Source organism: Pinus tabuliformis, chromosome 6, assembly GCF_031772625.1.
Source record: "Pinus tabuliformis cultivar Carrire ecotype Pingquan chromosome 6, CPIR1, whole genome shotgun sequence".
Lineage (NCBI taxonomy): Eukaryota > Viridiplantae > Streptophyta > Pinopsida > Pinales > Pinaceae > Pinus > Pinus tabuliformis.
In genome coordinates, this window is record NC_142292.1 from 209908516 (window position 1) to 209917748 (window position 9233).

Below are 9233 nucleotides of genomic sequence, written 5' to 3' on the forward strand. Positions count from 1 at the left end.
TGGAGAGTAATATGGGAAGGCAAGTGGTGGCCGAAAGTAACAATTTTTGCATGGTTGGTGAGCAAAGAGCGGACTCTGACATGGGACAAAATCCAGCAAAGAGGCTTCTATGGGCCCTCAATATGTAGCTTATGCAAAAAAGAAGCTGAAACCCAAGAGCATATACTTAATAAATGTCCATTTGCGAGAATAGACTGGAAGGAGAAGGTCAAGCCAAACTTTAAAGGGAAAGGAATGAAGCTAGCAATGGGAAGCCATAAGCCAGTCGCTCATGCCAAAGGAGAACCTCAATAGAGAGATGTCATTGGCAAGTGAAGAGTGGTTCATGAAACCCACACAATATGAAATTGAGAAGCTTAGGGTAGGGCCTATGTAATGTTGGGCACGTGGGAGAACCATTGGAAAAATGACTTCCCTCAATGGCAACAAAGTCGCCCAAGATCGTATAACGTACATGAAGAAGAGACTGTGAACGACATGGAGAGGTGTGCACCATGCATATATGCATCCATGGACAACAGATAAGTGGATCATCGGGCCTCAATAATCTAAATGGAAGGTAAGATCAATGACTAATCCATTTCTATTTTGTTAAACCCAGGACAAACTACGTAAGCCCATAAGTGGTCGAGAAGAGTTCCTTACTCAGGACAATTCATAAGGAGTCTTGGCTAGTCCAATTGGCTATTGAGACCAGGAAGAAAGTGGATTATTCCATCCAATTCATGCCTAATCATGCTAAATGACATGCCCATTGTAATTAATTTAAATTTGTTGCCCATGGGAGCATATGACATCCTCATTAGGGTGGATTGGCTGGTGCAACACCAAAAAAAATCATTTTATATAGAAATTCGATCAGATTCCTTAGTAACAATGGGGAAAATACCATATTATAGGGGAAGATCAAGCTAGTGTCAATCATACTAGTAACAATATTGCAACTTAAGCATTGTGGTCACAAGGGCTATATCCTATTCATTATTCACATCTCCAGTGGATCGAGAGGCAACAAGAATAACATGAGGGAACATCCAATTGTAAATTAGTATGTAGATGTTTTCCTAGAGAAGATCCAATGACCACCACCACATAGGGAGGTTGATTTTTTGATTGAACTCATGCCTGTGGAAACTCCTTATCAAATGAGCACGCTTGATTTAATTCAGTTGTAGCTAGACGAAATGTTGGATAAAGGGAACATTAGGTCAAGTGTATCACCGTGGGTAACAGATGTGTTATTTGGGAAAAGGAAATATGGCACTTTGAGATTGTGTGTTAATTATTGAAAACTCAACAAGGGCACTATTAAGAACATACATCCATTTCCATAGATTGTTGATCTATATGAACATATTAAAGGGGAATTATTATTCTAAAAAATTGATTTTAGATCAGGGTACCATCATGTGCATATCAAAGAAGAAGACACACACAAGACAACATTTTGAACTAGATATGGGCACTACGAATTCACGGTTGTACCATTCGAACTTACAAGTGCTTTGGCTAATTTCGTGTTCCTTGTGAATAACATTTTGAGTCCTTATTTGGAAAAGTTTGTGCTCGTTTTTATGGACAACATCCTCATGTATTCTAAGAATAAGGACGATCATGAGAAACACCTCACAGTTGTGCTACAATTGTTGAGAGAGAATAAGATCTATGTAAAAGTCAACAAATGTGAGTTCTACCAAACTCAGATTTAGTATTTGGAGCATGTTGTTTCAAAGTAAGGCTTTGTACTAGACCCAAAAAAAGTTAAGGTATTCATGGAGTGGCCTACTCCTTACAATGTGACTGAGGTAAGATCTTTCATAGGGTTGTAAGTTACTATTGTAGGTTTATTTGAAACTTCTCTAAGATTGGTTACCCAATCACTGCATTGCAAAGAAAATGGGTTAATTCCCAATAAATAGATCAATGTGTTGAGAGCTTTGAACAATTGAAATCTTTCTTCCACATGCACTGGTGTTAAGGATTGATGACCTAGACAATGACTCTGGGGTGTGTATGGATGCCCACAAGGAAGGAATTAGTGGAGTCTTGATGCAGGAAGGTCAAGTGGTCTGTTATGAGACCAGGAAGTTAAATGAACATGAACAAAATTATGTCACTCATGATTTAGAATTTGCAGCCATAGTTCCATTGAGGTGAAAAATCAACACCCCATTTTTATCTTATTTATTTCAAATAATAGGGACCCTTTCTGTTAATTTTGGCTAAAACGCCTTTTAATATTTTTCATTTGAATAAGTGTCCTACAATTTTGCTAGATTTCTATTTTCTTCGTATTTCCATTTTGATTGCTTCATTGTGTTTGATTTTCCACTAGCTTTCCACCAATACTTGTTTCATCTCATTTGGTTACATGGTTTGCAAATGACACCTCTCCGAAGTTTGATAATTTTTACCTCTCGGCTAAAAAATATGCAAAATGTATATTATTTTAATTTTGTAGATTAATTGTGAATATTGGGTTTTAATTCATTTTTACTAATTAATTCATTTTTCGTTAATGATCCTACAAAATCACCACAGCCAAATTGTAAAACAATTAAAACTATGGTGCTTTAAGGATCTTGAAAATCTATTCTAAATCCCAATTTCAAAAATTAAAAAAAACCAAAACCAAAATAGTTATAATTCATTTTATTAAACTTTTAAATTATAAAATATCGTTAATCTTATATGAAGTAGGTCCCAATCCATCATCCTTCTCACGTCACCTCCCTCCTCCTTCATTCCATCCGAACTCACAACATTTATATATGTTAATTTTTTAAACAAACCTCCAATAGATTAGTTACAAAACACTTTATATTAAAATTTGTTACATTAGGACGATTCATATATCGGACCTCAACATTTTTATAATATCATAACTTTTTTTTTTTTAATGTAACCTTGGATGCAAAATCTCTATGATGTCTACTTCAACGCCTCCCGATGTCCCTCGAAACTTCGTTGACAGCTTTTTCATAAAACCTCTGATATGCTTAACACCTCTCATGCCTTATTCTTCCTTTGTTATAACACTTTGGTAATTATGAGAAAGGTGTGATCTCAATAGTTTATTCGATTATTAAATAGGTTTTGTGTTATATTTTTTTAAATACCAAAGATTAATTTATTTAAATTAAATCTTAATTTTAATTAAAATTTCTTATATAATTTAATTTTGTTTTGTAACTTGTAAATTAATTAACTTATAATTAAGTGTAGATTAGTTTAGGTTAATTAATTGTAATTATGATTTAAATTAACATTTTAAAAAAAGTATTTAATTATTTAAATACTTATAATTAATTAAATAATTATAATTAATAACAGTTAATTAAAACTAGATTTTTTAATTAAATTTTTTTAATTTTGCCCTAAGTTGAGTTTTGCTTGGCCAAATAAGGTCCGGGATGGCTTATTAGATAAATAAAATCACGGAGAATATCTCTAAACTGGTTGCATGACCAGATTCAATCATTAACTAAGTCTAAAATTTAGCAGAAAATTAAGCTCCGAATTTTTAACCAATACTAATTTCTTGAGTTTAGTTTTTTGCATTTTCATTTGCCCAAAGCTTCTAGAAATTGCAGATCCATTTTATTTTGTTCTCTTTGATCAACAATATATTCACAAGGATCAATGGAAAGTTGATATTTATTTAAATTTTGATTGGAGATGTTTGTTTTCCTAGATTTGGTATTTTTTTTTATTTGCATTTTAATTTAATTTTGATTGGTTTTTAGTAGGAGAGCAGTTCGAAGGATGATGAAGAGAATATTTGAAACAATGAAATTGCTCTAGCAAGATAGGAAAAATAATTTTGGCCAATCAAATTTGTGGGAGAAAATTTATTCTCCAAACAATTCTCCTATTTTGATTTTCATTTGTAATTAAAAATATGAATTTTAGAGAATGTTAATTTCCTCTTCTTTGCACCTAGTGAATTCTGAAGCACTACTGTAAGGGATTTTCTAGCTGTAGAAGTAGGAGGAAAAACTCATATTTGAGTCAGTGGGATTTGCCTTTTTCAAATATGGACTTTGTATTATAAGAAAAGATTGCACTATTGCAACTCTTCCTTTTAATGACGGAGTGTTTGATTTATAAAAGATTGTTGGAGGTCAGTTAAAGGAACAAAGCATAGAGACCAGGTTTTAATAAATTTGTATTTTAAATACTATTATTTGTAATGCAGATTTCATTTTGAATAGCATATCTGTGTGAAGCTTCATTATATTATGCACTATTGTTTGATGTGGAAGGTTGTCTTTTGAATTAGCTAACTAGTTCACGAGCCTTATAGGTCCATTATCAATTTTCTCTTTTGCTCACATAATATGCTAAAATTAGATTTCTAAGTAACGTTTTACTCAGAAATCTGCTATCTAAATTCAATTTAATTACCATTGATATTAACTCAACTATTTCCTAATGTTATTGGTTAATCATTCACCATTAATAGGCCTCTAAACAGAGCATGTTTTTGGTAATTATAATATCAGCTAGTAGAACTTAATATGGAATGTTTTGTGTAGCATTGTCTTGTTATTCTTAATATGAAAAAGTAAAGTATTTATGTATTCTTAAAATGGAATGTGTGTCACTTTTGTGGTGAGGAGAGGAATGTGTATAAAAAGAAATTACATACATAAAGCAAACTGAAAAATAAAGTGTTACTTTCCCTTTAAGTTAAGCTATGTGATCAATCAAACAAGGAAAATATTTTAGATTGTTTTGCGTATGATAAAAGGTCCTATGAAGACCTATCTGTCCTTTCCACTCTATAAGTAACTGGGCCTTGCGGAGATATCTTTTGTGACGGGTACTGGGGCTACGTCCCGAAAGAACTGGTGACGCTTCCAGCAGCCAAAAAATGACGGGTACTGGGGCTACGTCCCGAAAGAACTTGTGACGCTTCCAACAGCCAAAGAATGACGAGTACTGGGGCTACGTCCCGAAAGAACTGGTGACGCTTCCAGCAACAAAAAGAATCAACCAAGGTATTGAATGAGGCTTTAGTGCTTCCCACACTTCCACCTATAGGGAAAGATGCCCTAAAATTTGGCCAATAGGATACCTTCGTCTCACGGAGGCAGTCGAGTCTTTAGCTTCTTGGTAATCGATTATCAGTACCGAGCACTATACAGGTTGGGTAGCCCCATATAGGACCGCACGCACTGAGCCTAAGCCGAACCCCCTCTGAATCGGGTCTCTGTGCTGCCTGGGTTGTCTTTTCCGTGGACTGATTGAAGGATTTGAAGCACCCTAAAAGACAACTTCTATGTTTCAAAATGTAACATGACCATGGCGGCTTATTGGATGCCTACCCCCAACAGTCCTAACCTAAAATATAAATTATTTTGTGGCCCATGTGGGGAAATTTAGTTTGTTCAAGTTATGATTGCTTTTACATGTCTTCCTTCACTTATGGTGTGAAAAATTAAGCTTAAATAATCTAAGTACAAAGGGTTTTTACACTTGATTCCCTTTGTTCAAAGTTTAGAGTAGCTTAATGTGTGTAGTGAAATGTGTGTGTAAGTGACATAGTGAACATACAAAGTTTTTAGTCATGTGGATATTCGATGATCCTTTTCAAATTCGTCTACTTACACTAAATTATGTTTGTTCCTTACCTGCAAATAAAATAATGTGTGGTTGATGGGCCACTTACTTCCTTCCTATTACACTATGTGAGCCTAAAAAGGGAGATGAAAAACTTAGTGCTTTCAGAAATATTTCAGATGCAAGCCCAGGATCGTCTAAAAGACGCAAGGGAAGCAGGGGCTACTCCCTTTCTTTAATAACACCAGTTCCTAGTCCCAATGCTAATGAAGTAAAGATGCTTTGGTTAGTAAAAAATATGAGTGAATTATGGACCACTTACTCCTTTGCTAATTAAACTATTTGACTTCGGTAAAATAGCAAAACAAATTGAAAAAATGTTTGGATTATGGCCACTTACTTTTCCCGTTATTAAGCTATGTGTGAAAAGTAAAAATTTTAAAGTAAATGCTAAGTAATTGCCCTACTAATACTGATTATTAAAACAATCTGAACTATATGGAAAAAAATTGCAGAGGTGAAGGCAATTCACTAAAGGTTGCCAGTCACCCACGAAAGAAAAATTACAATGATTGTTTTTGTTCTTTGTAAACTGTGGGGTTAGGCTCTGCACAAGCGAGCGAACTGTGTGTCAATCTGCAAGAAAATGATAAGTGTTAAGCCAAATTATAGATATTAAGAGTGAGAATGATTATAAGCAATATGCATTATCAATGTTCTAAATTTAAACTTATATGATTAAAGAACAACGTATTTTATAAATGATACTATACTAGAAATAATTTGACTAAAATTTACAATCTCATTAAAACAAATTTGTATTGAAGAACTAAAGGCAAAATTTATACCTTTACCATAAATTCAGTTAAATTAAATGACATCTTAAGCAATAACACAAGGCCATGTGCAAGAAAATTAAAGTAGAGTATAAAGAAGTATCAGAGTACTTTGTAAAATAAATGTAGAGATAAAAAACTATACTAATTATATGTTATTAGTCAATCTGAAATGCATTATCTAATATTTTTTCTCAAAACTTTGGAAATGAGTGGATATTTATGGTAGGAATGTAGCTTGAATATGATATAGATTTAATACATTAAATTTTTTATGATATATTCCATTAAATAAATTCAATAATCTAAAATTATAATTATCTCAATTTCACACAGTGAATTAAAAAATCTTAAAAAACAAAAAATCTGATAAAAAAAATAAAAAAAAATGCATCAAAAAAATTATGATGCATTCCATTAAATAAACTTAACAAATTAAAATTATAATTATCTCAGTTTCACACACTGAATAAAAAAATATATAAAAATAACAGCATTAAACTACATTTCATGTTAAAATTTATAATGAATTATATAAATATCATTAAACTCATCATAAAATTTAGGTAAAGAATTAAAAAATTAAAAAAAGAAACAACTCGTAAAATTTAATAATTTTAATAATTACCTTTTTAATTTTGGACAATCTTTTACACTATTTAACGAAGGAGGAATTGCACACTATGAATCCTTAGTATCCTATCCATGTTGGAGAGGGGAAAAAAAAAAAAATCCCAAATTTCTACCACTGTTCTATTGATTGGTCCTACTGATGGGGATGAACAAAAATGAGTCTAATCCTATATCCAATATAATTCTATGTATAGTACTCAAAACTGTCAATGTAAAAAGTGTATGTATCAATTTGGAGTAATACATTGACAAACTGAAGGCACTATTCTTTCTCTTGTACACTTCACTTGATTTGTCTGTAGATCTTCCAGTGTACCATCCACCATAGTTGTAACTTTTAGTGCCAATAGTAACCCAAAAATGTCTTTGCACCATCCACACTAGGGAAATAAGGTGGTTCAAAATATATATGACGTAGGGCATCACAAGCACCTAGATATGATGGACCCTTCATTTCAGTGCTACCCATGGTTGTTACTACCAGCTGCTGATATGAGAAGAAAAACCTTTTCACCGCGGCTTCTATTGCCTGGAAGGCCAACAGAACATGTATTGTTGCAACATGGTAAGCACCTGAAGTGTTATGTGAGCGCAGTCCATGTGAATGAAACAAATGCATAAGTGCCTCCTAGAGCCTTGGTCCACCCTTTGGATCAGCCTCAACACCGATGACTTTGGGCACCAGATGCCTTAGTTCCTTGCATGCATTTGTAAGGTCTCTAAGGGGGGCAGACTGAAGGCAATATGCGCCTGCAAGCGTACTAGTGCTGCTAATTGCCAACTGGTGTTTAAGGCAAAGGAAATCATCTGGGTCCATCACTAGAAGCAAATTCACAATTTCTGTGAGCATGTTCCACATCCTTTCAACCATCCAACAGTCTTTGGATGCTCCTACGAAATCCCCAGAGTCTATTCTTTCATATACTCTCTGCAACAATTCTTGGCCTACAAATACCCAGGTCTCAAATATCTGGAGGACATTGCAAAGTTTGGCATCTTCTAGATTATGGAACTGTTTATGTTGTTTTAAAGAGTGCAAATATCTTGGCTTGCAGATTCTATCATATTCAAGAAGAGGCTTACCTGACATATTTGGTTCCCCCAGACCTAAAGTGAAGGGAGTCCTCTGCATATGGCCTTCAATGGCAAGCCATATTCTAGAAATCATAGCTTCAGCGCTTTTCCATGTACCCAAACGAGGAAGTAAGCTCTCTTCACTTGTTCTGCTAACCACAGGTAAAGCACCAGGTCTCTGCCATACCTCATGGAAAACTTTCCATGAGAGAACACCACTACTTACTAACAACTGAAGAGTGGGAACCTGCTTGTCATTTTCACAAATCATTGAAATCAACTCAATCTGGGAACTAATTAAGGATTCAAGCCTTCTCTTCCATTCCTCTTTGTCAATGTAAGTCCTTGTGTCACAGAGGACAGACGAAACAAACTGAAAAGTAATCTCCAATGACTGTAAGGCAGCCTTTACCAACCCCTCTCTAGACCAACCAGGCCATTCCTTGAATTTCCACATGGCACTGAGCTCGGGGAGATGCACATACTGCTCGTAACCCGCACACTCCATGGGGGAGGGCTCTATGGATTCTTCAACAAAGGCAAAATAGGATGCCATTTTTTTACAGGACATATTTTTTCCCTGCAAACATAACGAGGAGAGTAAAGACACTAATGCTCTCCATATACCATAATCTAAAAAGAACAACATAATAATAGAATAAACACTAAAATACATTTTAAACACTAAAATTTTGAAAACTGGAATAGAATAAAATGTTCTTAAATCCTTGATATATTTAAAAAGCCATAATATATCAAAAAGCTATATATAATACGTTACTGGACAAAAAACATATCTATTTGTTGCAACTCAACTTTTTATGTAGATGATAAAAACTCAACACATAAATAATGAAAAGAGTTAAATAATGTCAACACATAAATATATATTTTTCCAGTTAACAAAGTGAATAGATATAAGCTAAATATACGGTGGTTGGTCTGTTGGCACTTAAATTCTGAGCACATTAATGTTGCACATCCGGCAAGGACAAACTCTGTAAGTGCTTTCATCAACTGATTTTAGTCTGAATATCTAAAGTATTAATATTTAATGTAAATAATGTCAACTCTCATTTCTTCCTATTTCCATGTGTACCTCATTTCTTTATTTCTCCATTTATA

The 9233-nt window shown here is 33.8% G+C and overlaps 1 pseudogene; it reads right to left on the reverse strand.

Moving 5' to 3' along the window:
• Nucleotides 1-7371: 7371 nt before the first annotated feature.
• LOC149258196 (nematode resistance protein-like HSPRO2 pseudogene) lies at nt 7372-8664 on the reverse strand (annotated as a pseudogene).
• Nucleotides 8665-9233: the final 569 nt, after the last annotated feature.